Source organism: Giraffa tippelskirchi, chromosome 8 (genome assembly GCF_054371585.1).
Source record: "Giraffa tippelskirchi isolate mGirTip1 chromosome 8, T2T-mGirTip1v1.2.pri, whole genome shotgun sequence".
Taxonomy (NCBI): domain Eukaryota; kingdom Metazoa; phylum Chordata; class Mammalia; order Artiodactyla; family Giraffidae; genus Giraffa; species Giraffa tippelskirchi.
In genome coordinates this window covers 159,356,222-159,370,452 of record NC_137282.1, presented here as the reverse complement: position 1 = coordinate 159,370,452, position 14,231 = coordinate 159,356,222, and the positions used below count along the sequence as shown (strand labels likewise).

The following is a 14,231-nucleotide window of genomic DNA, read 5'->3' as shown; positions in this document are numbered from 1 at the left end:
CTGTGGAAATCAGACCAAACTGTCAGACTGGCTGGCTTACAAATTGCAAAATTATTTTTACCTAAATCCCCAACATTCATGATTTCATTTCAGTGACACAGTAATTTAAACAATGACTAAATGTGTAAGAAAAAAATACACTGAAGCCCTGGAACAATTTATTAAAAATAGTAGGACATTTTCTGCAGTACTTTTAATGCATCACTTAGGACCATATTGATTCAGTATCAGAACTCTTGGAAACAAGCCTCTTACCAATATCTAAGATCCTGATGTTGTAATTGAACTAGAAAATGTAAGATTTCCACTGTTCCTGCTGAGAATTCCTCCCAATAAATGTATGTTTTCCACTGGGGCTCAAACCACTGCTACTTGTGTTTTTAATTTTTCCTCCTGTTTCTTTTTCATATTATTCAGCTTTCTTTTTTCTTTCCTTTTCCAGAAAAATAGACATATTAGACACTATTCCTCTAAGACAACTTGCACTTTAGGGGGTCATTTGAATGATAAACTTTGTTATAACTTATAGCCAGAAAATCACCAGTGTGCAGTGTGAAAGAACTGAGAAATGCATTAATGCTTAGCTCTGTAAGTTGGTTGACTGAAAGTCTTAGCAGAGATGAGCTTTCACGATTTCTCCCCTTTTTTTGCAGGCTTTTCTGCAAAATGTTTAAGAAATGTCTGTTTGCAACCTTGAAGAGACAGGACATCTACCTCTGAATTTAATGTTCTTTTTTAAAATTTTATTTTTAATTGGAGGATAATTACTTTACAATATTGTGACAGTTTCTGCCCTACCTCAACATGAATCAGCCACAGGTACATCTCCCCTTCCCGAGATGTACCCCAGATCCTACCCTCCCTCTTAAACCACCCTTCCACCTGCCTCCCCACCCCACCCCACCCCTCTAGGTTGTCACAGAGCAATATCATATGTTAATGCATGTAATGAGTTCTTTGTTAGGCATTTAGCATCACAGCCCGGTTTGCTAGGAGAACAGAGAGGATTTGGCCAGGATTGTGGTTCCGAATCTAGGCTCAGCATCACCTACTGCCGAGAGGAGAGGGTACTTGGGATTCCAAGGCAGATAGTCCTGGGTTCTGACAGGGATTTGCCTAGAGGCGGGGAGGAGGGCATGGAGGTTGGGGGGCGGGCAGCCAGAGAGAGACAGAGAGAAAGACACAGACAGAGAGAGACAGAGAGACAGAAGGAGAGGTGTGGGCAGAAACTAGTTATCCTGTGACTAGTGGGACAGAAGTGTTTCTTAAGGCAAATCCCAGGAGACATAATGAGATATTTCCTTTTCCACTTTCCTTTCTGGGGAGGTTGTCAGAGGAGCTTGTTAAGAAAACAGACACCCGGGTAGCAAGCAGCTTGGAAAGGGGAGATGTTCTGTGTTGCTTTGTGCTGTTCCTTATTTTGTCCAGCACACACTATAGAAATCCACTAAGAGTAGTTTAACCAATTATATCTTTTAAGTGTCTTAAAAAAAAATTGGCTCTTTTGTTTTTAAATAAACTGGGGTTCACTTTCCTTTTATTAACATTTCTTTTTTATGGAGGTAATACCAGCTCCTCCGGTGGCTCAAATGGTAAAGAATCTGCTGGCAATGCAGGAGACCCAGGTTTGATCCCTGGGTCAGGAAGATCCCCTGGAGAAAGGTGTGGCAACCCACTCCAGTATTCTTGCCTGGAGAACTCTGTGGACAGAGGAGCCTGGCATGCTACACAGTTCATGGGGTCACAAAGAGTCGGACATGACTGAGTGACCAACACCTCACCTCAAAGCTGGTTTATAACATCGTTTCATGTGTGCATTATATTTGAACTTCTGTACACACTATAGTGTGCTCACCACCAATAGTTTTGTTGCCAGCCATCCCCATAGTTGACCTCCGTTACTCATTTTGCTGTCCCCCATCTCCCTGGGAAAGACTGAAGGCAGGAGGAGAAGGGGACAACAGAGGATGAGATGGTTGGATGGCATCACCAACTCAATGGACATGAGTTTGAGTAACCTCCAGGAGTTGGTGATGGACAGGGAGGCCTGGCGTGCTGCATTCCAAGGGGTCGCAGAGAGTCGGACACGACTGAGTGACTGAACTGAACATCTCCCTTCTCCTTTGGTAACCACTACCCTGATTTTTATACATTAACACACATACACATGCACACAGTTTTCATCTTTCCTTCTCTTAATCATAGCACTGGATATTTTTCTTTCCAACTGAAATCACTGTAGACAGAAGAATGCTGGACCCCAGATAGCATATCTGTGTGCTTGTGAGGAGTTCTTGATAAAGACTATGGAAACCAACTCATTCATATAAACAGAATATAAATTTAAGACATTGGAGATATGGCGAGTGGTCTCTACAAATAGTGAGTTATTGAAAAATCAGGTTCAGAAAATGGACAGGAATGCAAAGATGAGATACTAGGGACCACAGCTGAGGTCACCCTGCACCGATGAATTCATTCTGGTTGGGGTAACCCCTCAGGCTCTGCCCTCAGGGCTAGAAGCTGATGCTCCTGTGGTCCATCAGCACCTTTGCCGCTGGATGCTATGTCTGTGAATGGAGCCGCCCAGTGGGGGTGCCATGTCTGTGAATGGACCCGCCCAGTGGGGATGCTACATCTGTGAATGGACCCGCCCAGTGGGGATGCTATGTTTGTGAATGGACCCGCCCAGTGGGGATGCTATGTCTGTGAATGGACCCACCAGGTGGGGAATGCTCTGCGATGAGAATTCCCTGTAATTTCTATCCTGGGTAACTACTGTTTACCACATTCAACCTTTTAGTTACCCAATCTCCAAATACATATTTCTTCTCACAATTAGATGGAAACAATAACTCTCCCAACATAATGTCACTCTATGGGCAACCAAAAATATCCCCTTTCCATTCCTAAAGAGAGACCATTCAAATTCTCATCAGTATCAGCTTATGGCTCCAAGTGACGGCTTTCTGGGTCAAGGTCATGCCTTCTCTTAGCCTGCCATGATTGTGGTTACATATTCTGAAGCCTATGGAACAAGTTGCAGAGTTAGCTGCAGCCAATGCATCCTGTATAAACGGTAGCGGCAGGGGTGGGGGGGGTGGGGAATGAAACAAACAGGGAAATTGAAACATGTAAATGCACACATGCGCAAGAAGAGACTTTGTGGATAAATCTGCTGAACTTCTGGATTTCAGGCAATGAAGCATCACTGGTATTTAGTCCTTTCCTTCTTCATACCAGCTCATGCTCTCTTTGCCTTTGCCCAGCACCACATTTGCTCAGGCTTCTCACCCAGTATGGAAATCCCAGGTTTTGGTGACCCTCTCTATGTCCTGATATCTTTTGCCACTGGGCAGGCTAATATACTGAGATGCACTGAGTTCAGTTCAGTTCACTTCAGTCGCTCAGTCGTGTCCGACTCTGCGACCCCATGAATCGCAGCACGCCAGGCCTCTCTGTCCATCACCAACTCCCGGAGTCTACCCAAACCCATGTTCATCGAGTCGGTGATGCCATCCAACCATCTCATCCTCTGTCGTCCCCTTCTCCTCCCGCCCCCAATCCTCCCCAGCATTAGGGTCTTTTCCAATGAGTCAACCCTTCGCATGAGGTGGCCAAAGTATTGGAGCTTCAGCTTCAACATCAGACCTTCCAATGAACACCCAGGATTGATCTCCTTTTGGATGGATTGATTGGATCTCCTTGCAGTCCAAGAAACTCTCAAGAGTCTTCTCCAACACCACAGTTCAAAAGCATCAATTCTGCGGTGCTCAGCTTTCTTCACCATCCAACTCTCACATCCATACATGACCACTGGAAAAACCATAGCCTTGACTAGACGGACTTTTGTTGGCAAAGTAATGTCTCTGCTTTTAAACATGCTATCTAGGTTGGCCATAGACCTTCCTTCCAAGGAGTAATCGTCTTTTAATTTCATGGCTGCAGTCACCATCAGCAGTGATTCTGGAGCCCAAAAAAGTAAAGTCTGACACTGTTTCACTGAAGACTCCTCTGAATTCCATTTCCAGGCCCCTCTGCTCTATACAGGGGATCCTAACCCTGCCTCAGAGTCAGGAACCCTAACCCTCCCTCATAGTCAGTGTCAATAACAGAAAGAAGACAACAATATTACTATTATATTTTAGCTGGTATACTCATGAGTTTAAGGTGCCTGAGTTACTTAGCAGTCTCAGACTGACTTAACACAAGCACTGTTGGATCAGTGGAAGATCTTGCCTGATTACTCAGGAAGTTGAATGGGAACAAAAACTGTAAATTGGTCATTTCTGTGAGAGTGAGGATCTACACTTCTGTCCCTCGGATCCTGGAAGCCTATATTCTACCTATGGAGAAACTGTGCCATATATTGCTTACCATGTCAGAGTACATAATGCATTTTATAGGACCACATCCCAAACTGAGAAGGGGTTCTCTCCCTGCAGAGACTGTGAGTCCTGGGCAGATCACATCATTATTCTGTAAGGCCATCTGCATCTGGCTGATAAGTGGATTTTAAGACCCTGAATTCCATCATCCCATTGCTTCTGTTCATTCTTTAACTGTATATGTAAGTCTCTTCACATACAATCTTTTTTAAGCGCAGGAAGCTTGCTTCTTCATCTCCCTTACCTTTATAAAGGCTTTGGCTACTGTCTCCTCCATCATGTGTTTCTGTGGTTGTTTTCTACAGCCCATGCCCTGGATACATGAGTGTAACCAAGAGAACACAACGACTATACTAAGTTAATCCGAAAGCGAACTTCTTGGAACATTATTTAGCAGCTCATAGAAACAAGCAGAGGCCCATTAAAATGAGTGTTAGCCAAGGAAAGCTTAGCGGTGGAAACAAAAGTGTTCTACTAGAGAAAAGACCTCGTGAAGGGGCTACCATCAGCACTATTCTCCACTACTTTTGGAGATTCCAGCTACCACTGCTCAGAATTTTACCAGCACCTTCCCCACTCCACGCTGATACGACATATGGATTCTAACTCTCACTTCAAATCTCATGTTCAGGTTTCAGAGCTTTTGTTGAAAGCATGCAGTTGTTCTATTCCAGGTCATACGTTGGCACCTTAACTCTCAGAGATGAGGAAATGGACTGTTTGGTCTCCTTTTTCAGTTATATAAGAAAGTATAACTTCCACAAACACTTTCACAATGGAGATTCCTCCAAAATAGGAATGAGTTTATACTCTGGGAAAATGACAAAAGTCCACCTCATGTACAGGTACCGTTATAAAGGTAAGGGAGACTGGTTACACTACCTCCAAACTGTCCTCAACAAGTGCTGGATTTTAGCAGATAACCTTTCAGGAGATGAGGGTGTTTGCTCAGTTGCTCAGTTGTGTCTGACTCTTCATGACCCCATGGACTGTAGCGCACCAGGCTCCTCTGTCCTTTGTCCATGGAATTTTCCAGGCATGAATACTAGAGTGGGTTGCCATTCCCTCCTCTAGGGGATCTTTTAGACCCAGGGATCAAACCTGAGTCTCCTGAATCTCCCACATTGGCAAGTGATTCTTTACCACTAGCGCCATTGCGAATATGTCCACCTAATCGTCGTAGTCGGATCTGACCAGGTCCTGAGTTTGCTCTGTGTTCCGCCACTGTCTGCTTATATTAATTTAGCGAGTTTTTTAATCTTGTTGGACATTATCGAGAGGGTTGGTGCCTGACAGTGTTAACCTTCTTAACATCTATCTTGATTAATCTTCCTCTTCTGACTGTGACTGGGCTGGTTTATGAGCGTGGAGGTTGTTTTTGTAACTCTGCACATGGTCCCCAACGGGGTGAATACAAGATGATTTTTCATGCGCTACTGATAGTCTCCTTTCAGAACCCAAATGGAGGCATGTACCTTTAAGATATGGTTTTAACTTGACCTTCCATCACTCTTCCAAGATACAGGACTACAATGGAAACCTGCGGGTGGGAAGAGAGACAGAGGATGATTTATTTAGTTATGGGCCTATCGAGGTGGAGGAAGCTCTGAAAGTAAACTCCTATAAAGCAAAGAGTAGGCGCCATAGCGATAAAAATTCAATTCTACCAAAGGCTGAATGAGTGTTGTGAGTTTCTGTTTTTTTTTTCCTTATTCTGAATTAAGTTTGTTCTGAAATAGAAATCCTTTTCTTTTTCCTTTTACTTCCCTTCCATTCTCAGCTTCTGTCTAGGGACCCTATTTAGGATTAAAATAAATGGACCATTTCAGCATAAATGTAGCGGTGCAGGAAAGAGTGTGGAAAGTGCTTACTGCATAAAACACATCCCTTTCTGACTCATTACATTCCTTTTCTGCTGTGTATAAGTGGACACCTTTCACTAACTCACTACAGGGTGGCTGTGGACGTGCGTTTTGAAGGGAGAAGTTCTCTCCCAAAATACATAGGACTAAACGATAAATCAAACAGACTTCTCAAAATCAATCAATTAACAAAACAGGTCTTCCAAAACTTGTCTCAGCCAAGCTTGAAACCCAATTTTCCTGTTAATTCAGTCCCAGGAACAGATATGTTTTCATGAAAGATGAGCATCTTTCATGTTCAAATGATGCTCTCATTAGAAAATTGTTTATATGGAAAATGCCAAAAATCAGCTCCCCTCAAAAGTAAAGCTTTTAAAAAGCAAATTGGAAATCGAAGTATGAGATATAACTAAGTGAAGTGATATAACCTATCTGTTATCTGCATTTTTAAGAGAGTCTTAAAAAATCCTTGGGTGTAATTAAAGGAAGATCTCTGTAGAAACATTCATGAATGAGTAACATCAAATTCTTTTACTGAAGAATTTTAAAGGCACAGTAAAACTGGTATAATCTGATTTTTATTTAAGATGGAAGATTATACAATCATGAAAGCAAGGGGCCGAGGTAACACTAACGGAAAATGCATAATGCTCTATAGTTTTCAAATATACTCGGTTACATTGTATAATCAGTGACAGTTCTTGGAAACAGTGACTATGACACCAAATCTGCCTTTTTCCAGGCAGAAAGAGGCAGGAAACCGGGAGTGGACATAACCAAACCTCAACTAGTCAATAGGTTACATTGAAATGTGTGTGTGAGTGAGTGAAGGGGTGAAGGATGAGTATAACTACACAGCATACAACAGTGGGGTTTATAATTACATGTCTACCTGGATGAGCTCATCTATGCGGAGATGCTGAACGACCTGTACAGGAAGAAAGTGGTGCTACACACAAGCCAGCTCTCCATTTGGTGGGTGGGTGAAAGTAAACGCATCTCAAGTTCCAGGGCAGTCTCCTCTGACAGCGAACAACAGTCCTGAAGGTACTTTCTCTATATTCAAAAAAAACAAGTGGATTTTTAAACTTTGTTAACTTTTAACCTCTGTAATTATAAAACTAAGATAATCTTTGAAATATCAAATACTTTCAATCTAATAAAAGAGAAAATAAATATAAAATAGAGATAAATTTGTACTATTTCCTATTTGAGAAGATGAAAAAATCAGAGACACAACTGTCATCAGAGCAGCAAATGCTTTGTTATTATTATTAATATTTCACATATGCTTGTGATAATTTATAAATGTTTCATCATATAAGCCATTATGGAATTCTTTATAATAATTATGTCCATTTTACAGGTAGTGAAACTGAGGCACTTTAATTTCTAAATTAGGACCTCAACTGGGTTGAAACTAAGTCACATTTATCTTCTGACTTTAAGCCCACATGGAGAGACTTACTTGACAAAGAAGGATACCTCAAGATCACATTATCTCCTTAAACTACACATTTTATTACTGGATAAACTTAATACATCTTAATACAAACAATTTGTTCTGGAAAAAGAAAAGAGATATAAAAATATATTTGAAGAAATGAAAACATATAGATGATTTATATTTTATGTATATATATGTTACGTATATATATGTTTATATAATGGGAATATGACTAGAGATCTCTTCAAGAAAATTAGAGATAGCAAGGGAACATTTCATGCAAAGATGGGCACAATAAAGAACAGAAATGGTATAGACCTAACAGAAGCAGAAGATATTAAGAAGAGGTAACAACAATACATAGAACTATACAAAAAAGATCTTCACGACCCATATAATCATGATGGTATGATCACTCACCTAGAGCCAGACATCCTGGAATATGAAGTCAAGTGGGCCTTAGGAAGCATCACTACAAACAAAGCTAGTGGAGGTGATGGAATTCCAGTTGAGCTCTTTCAAATCCTAAAAGATGATGCTGTGAAAGTGCTACACTCAATATGCCAGCAAATTTGGAAAACTCAGCAGTGGCCACAGGCCTGGAAAAGGTCAGTTTTCATTCCAATCCCAAAGAAAGGCAATGCCAAAGAGTGCTCAAACTACCGCACAATTGCACTTATCTCACACACTACTAAAGTAATGCTCAAAATTCTCCAAGCCAGGCCTCAACAGTATGTGAACCATGAACTTCCAGATGTTCAAGCTGGATTTAGAAAAGGCAGAGGAATCAGAGATCAAATTAATAACATCTGTTGGATCATTGAAAAAGCAAGAGAGTTCCAGAAAAACATCTACTTCTGCTTTATTGACTATGCCAAAGCCTTTGACTGTGTGGGTCATCACAAACTGTGGAAAATTCTTGAAGAGATAGGAATACCAGACCACCTGACCTGCCTCCTGAGAAATCTGTATGCAGGTCAGGAAGCAACAGTAAGAACAGGACATGGAACAACAGGCTGGTTCCAAACAGGGAAAAGAGTACGTCAAGGCTGTATACTGTCACTCTGCTTATTTAACTTATATGCAAAGTACATCATGAGAAATGCTGGGCTGGATGAAGCACAAGCTGGAATCAAGATTGCTGGGAGAAATATCAATAACCTCAGATACACCACCCTTATGACATAAAGGGAAGAAGAACTGGGAAAGATTGAAGGCAGGAGGAGAAGGGGACGACAGAGGATGAGATGGTTGGATGGCATCACCGAGTCAATGGACATGAGTTTGAGTAAACTCCAGGAGTTGGTGATGGACAGGGAGGCCTGGTGTGCTGCAGTCCATGGGGTCACAAAGAGTCGAACATGACTGAGCGACTGAACTGAACTAATATATATGTAAATATACATATGTTTGTTTTAGAAAACAGACTTCTGGAAAGGATGGCCTAGGTTTAAATTTATATCTCCTAAAATATACCATCAGGGGTGTTGAGCTTAATGAGTGCCACCTAATAACAATGACCATCATCCCAAAGTTCATATTTGCTTATCTTTGTTCTCTTTGAGCAACAATTGACTAACTGGTAATTGGTATACACCTAGGCACTTGAAGATATTATGCGCCTGTTTTTTCCATTGTTTCAATAAGCATTTCTGTTTTTTTTTAATAAATTCTAGAAATTTCCCAATAGGGCAATAGAAACTGTACATCTTGTTTCCTTGCACCATGGCCTTTAAAAGTAAGTTCCCCTAAAAGGTAGTGTTTACTTTGGCAATAGGTACAGGGATTAACTGAGCACTGAAATTTCCTGAGAAATGGAAATGTCATTGATCTTTACTTTGCAGTTATTGTTTGGACTTTAAGAGAAACTCATTCCTCATTAATGTGTAAATACAGGTGCATTTTTTTTTTTTTTTTTTTGCTTTGAAACTGAATTTATATGGATGTAGTAAGCAATCACTGCTATTTCATTGCTGATAGAAAAGACCCAAGCATCTGCTATACTCCTTGGAATACGGTAAGGAGCAGAGGGTAATATCAGGTATGATCGGTTTCCTTGAGCACGGTCCCCGAGAGCAGAACAGGGCAAGGAAATGTCTTAGCTTTAGTCTCTGTCCGCTCCCTAGAGTACCTTGTCCCTACTTTTGCCTCTGCAAAATATCCTGACTTTCTTAGCCCAAAGCGATCTCCATCTTCTCACTGATACTTAAATTTTATGCAAAATCAGCAACGTGTGTGCTACTGTAACCACTTGCTAGTCTTTAGGTCTCATAGGTAGCTTAACCTCACCCTGTCTATGACTAACTTTCCATAACATGAAGACTTTAATGGCTGTCCTATCTCCTCATTCCTTCATTTACTTTTAGAGTCATGTTGTGATAATCAAAAACTAAGTGCTTTGAAGAAATGCAAAATATGTTAGAAACATGAAGCAGTGGGTGAATTCCTTCCCAAGCTGAAGAAATCAGCTTTATTGGATCTAACAGTGCAGCTATTTATATCTCTCTATATGTATATTGATAAAATTATACCTAAATATCTTTCTATGCGTGTATATTTATGCATAAGACTATCTTGTTCTGTTTGTTGCACCTGATCAGATCTCACCATCCCAACCAGATTACAAAGTTTCCATGGACTGTAGCTTTTTTTAAAAAAAATATTTATTTATTTCTTTCACTGAGCTGGGTTTTAGTTGTGGCTTCTGGAATCTTTCAGTTGTGGCATGTGAGCTCTAGGTCCCTGACCAGGGGTTGGACCCCGGCCCAATCGGACCATGAGGGAAGCCCCCACCGTGGCTTATATTTCTGTTATGTCCCTCAACATTGGTAAAAACACAGTTCTGGTCATAGAGCATGCTCTCAACAAAGCGTCATTTAACGACTGACTTATGATATGTTCATTTCTATGCCAACCAGAGGATTTCCCTGGTGGCTCAAATGTTAAAGAATCTGCCTGCAACACAGGAGACCCAGGTTTGATCCCTGGGGCTCGGAGTGGACGGGGATGATCCCCTGGAGAAGGGAATGGCAATCCACTCCAGTATTCTTGCCTGGAGAGTCCCATGGACTGAGGAGCCTGGCGTGCTACAGTCTATCGGGTGGCAAGGAGTTGGACACTTTGACACACTTTTCACTTCAGGGTCTTTCTGGAAAGCCACCTTTCTGAGGTAGTTTCACACAACTTTTGTTCTATGGCTGGTACCCTGGTGTGTGCAGAGTGACAGGTCATTGTGATCACACAACCCAAGGAATCTGAGGGCGTGAGGGACTCCAACTGGTTTCAAATTTATCAGCGGCTTTGTCCTCACTCGTGTTCCACATGTGGCAAAACTAATAATATATCTTTCAAGGGTGCTGGGAGGCCACATAGATTTAGGAAAAATATTCCCTACTGTGTTCTGTCTGCTGCCTGCAAAGGCAGCGGTTTTATAATTGAAGGGTGCTAATGACTCGCCCATTGGCCCGCCTGTCTGCAAGCGCCAGGCAGACAGTCCTCCGTTCGCAATGGTGGCTGCTCCGCCACGGCACTGCGCTCAGAGCAGAGGGGGTTAAAAGCTTTGGTTTCCCTTCAGTCACCGTTTAGAAGTACACAATGCAAGTCAACCATCATTTAATTTATTTTGCTTTGTTAGATGGTGGCGTTAATTAATTTTGCTTTGTTGCCTCGCTTGCCTCTCGATAACATCATTCTTTTTAATAGCAATAGAACCTTGCAAATGTCAAGCAGCCTGCCCCAATCATGACGGGCTGCAATATAAAAACACATTAGAGTTTGGAGGCACCACAAATAACTACTTTAGGAAAAAAAACAATGCAGTAGCTGTAATTACGTTTGTGCCTGCCCGTGAGCTGCCCGCTTTCTCTCTCTTTCTCTTTCCCAGCGTCCTTAGTGGATTTTTTTTGTTGGACAAAAAAATCAGCATCTTTGTCAAACACTCAGTGGCCTCTGCCTTTTGGACAGTCGGCTCTTTCTATCTGGCCCACCTGCTGCACTGAGTCGCACTCGCTGAGGCTTACGGCGCTCAGACTCTCTGACTTGGGTCTTCTTGATTGGCCTGCTTCTTGAGCCATTTTGTATGGTCTCCGTCACTTCAAAGTTATGTTTTTCTTATTAGATTAAAGCCTGCTTGTGTCCCCACACTACACCCCCACACCCTCTGGTCAATATCAGGGCTGATATGACGTTTCCTTTCCATCAGAGGGACTCTAGAAGGACCTTGCGTTCCTGGCAGGTTCTGAGTCTTCAGTTTGTCATCAAGAAGAGAAAGAACCGTTGCTTTATATCTTAGTCTCCCAAGATTTCGACTCATTTCCCAGCTTCATGCAGTTGGGTCTGGCTTTGTATATCTAGTGCCTAGTGTTAGTCGATCAGTTGTGTCCAACTCTTGGCGATCCCATGGACTATAGCCTGCCTGACTCCTCTGTCGATGGGGATTCTCCAGGCAAGAATACTAGAGTGGGTTGCCATTCCCTTCTCCAAGGCCTTGTATTCCAGGGGTCTCTAAAAGTTGAAAATAAGATTAAATTAGTAAAGGGAGTTATGTACTCCTGGTACCCTCAGAGTGATAGCTGTTGTGGACTTACAGTTGGGTGAATTAAAAGAGTAGCTGTGATAACAAAGAATGTGGAAGAAGCCACGCTTTCCATTTTCAGCACGGAATTAGCTAAGTGAGGGTACAGGGAAATAAAGGTCATGTGTGTGTGTGTGAATTCAGTGCCTTTGGTCTTGTATAAGATCATCTCTGCATTCCACAAACACAGGGCACTCACCAAGTGTTAAAAATAGGAGACCACCTGTAAGACCCCAAGTATATGACCGTTATGAAAATTCAAGGCATGCTGGAGCAATGGAAGAGTGAGCTGACTGGATATGGAGGAGGCTTATGTCCACAAGAGCTAAGGAGTTATGAGGGTGGAAAAATCTATTTGGTGTCTGTTTGAGGTTCTTGACTTTCATGTGGAGGGATTTTTGTGCTATTCTATATGTCATGCGAAAGTGGAAAAATCCGCCTGCAAGGTGGGAGACATGGGTTCGACCCCTGGGTTGGGAAGATCCCCTGGAGAAGGGAACAGCTACCCACTCCAGTATTCTGGCCTGGAGATCCCATGGATGGTATAGTCCATCAGGTCAGAAAGAGTCGGACACGACTGAGCGACTTTTGCTTCACGTCACTTCTGCTACAGTAAACAAGATGGCGGGCTTCATAATGAAATCAGAGTGGAGTCACAGCCCTGCTCTGCCCTTCGCCGACTGTCTGAGGGCCCCTGGCCCTCCTTGCCATCTGTACCTGTGTGTCCTTAGGAAAGGATTGGGTGGATATTCTCTGTTGCGTCTTGTTCTCAGCACAGTGCCAACCGCTATTTTATGGATCTTCACTCTGTTCAAACACTCACTGACATCTTTTCATTTCATCATGAAGACTATCTTTTTATTTTATTTTTTTCCTGACTTTTGAAGAAGGAAACTGAACTGAAGAAGGGTTAACTGGTTGCCCAGGGGGAGGGTGGTGCTGGGGTGCTGAACCGGGAGTTTGATATTAGTAGATGGAAACTCGCATGTACAGAATGTGTAAACAACAAGGTCCTACTGTATAGCACAGGGAATTCTATTCACTATCCTGTGACAAACCACAGTGGGAAAGAATATGGGAAAGAATGTATATCCGTACTTCCGGGTGGCTCAGATGGTAAAGAATCTGCCGGCAATGCAGGAGCCCCAGGTTTAATCCCTGGGTTGGGAAGATCCCCTGGAGAAGGGAAAGGCTATCCACTCCAGTATTCATGCCTGGAGAATCCCATGGACAGTGGAGCCTGGAGAATCCCATGGACAGTGGAGCCTGGAGAATCCCATGGACAGTGGAGCCTTGTGGGCTACAGTCCATGGGGTTTGCAAAAAGTTGGACACGACTGAGAGACTAACACACACACACACACACACACATCTAAATCACCTTGCTGTAAAGCAGAAATAAACTCAACATTGTAAATTAACTATACTTGAATAAAGCAAATTAAAAGAAATAAAGGCTAACTAATTCACACAAATTCCTACACTTAGTTAACACCGATATCCAGAATTAAACTCAAGTTACCACAATTTTCCACAACCCAACACTGCCTCTCTATTTCAGAGAAAATGCAACCAAAATACGGCTATGATTCAAAAGATAAAGGGAAAAACAAAGAATCCAGAAAACAAGCAAAATCCTGGTTTCATAGTAGAAAGGAATATCCAAGGAAAGGGAGTGCCAGAAGTAAATAATCTGAGGGGGTCAGCACGCTGTATGGGATCTCATCACCTTCCTTCCCTGCCAGAACAAGGCTTGATCTGACTGCTTCCATCCTGTGAGTGCTGAACTAGAGAATCCTCAGTGACTCTCCACCGCCTTAGGACAAAGTTTCAATCACCTTAGCATGCCTTTTGAAGTCTTCACCTTGGCCCTGGTGCACATTTATAACTGTACCTTCCATTCAACTCTTTGGAGCATGGTTTGTACCGTACCATTTATTCCACCACTGAAGTCTCCCGAAA

General features: G+C 42.3%; 1 long non-coding RNA gene across 1 annotated transcript in view; it reads right to left on the bottom strand.

The window, feature by feature from the left end:
• LOC145518749 (uncharacterized) overlaps window positions 1–14,231 on the bottom strand; it is a 78,948-nt gene that overhangs the window by 48,110 nt on the left and 16,607 nt on the right. Inside the window, exons 3-4 of the long non-coding RNA XR_014063258.1 lie at window positions 7,143–7,306; window positions 5,864–5,928 (exon numbers count right to left, since the gene is read on the bottom strand). This is a non-coding gene — a long non-coding RNA (uncharacterized LOC145518749). The remainder of the gene's footprint in view (window positions 1–5,863; window positions 5,929–7,142; window positions 7,307–14,231) is intronic.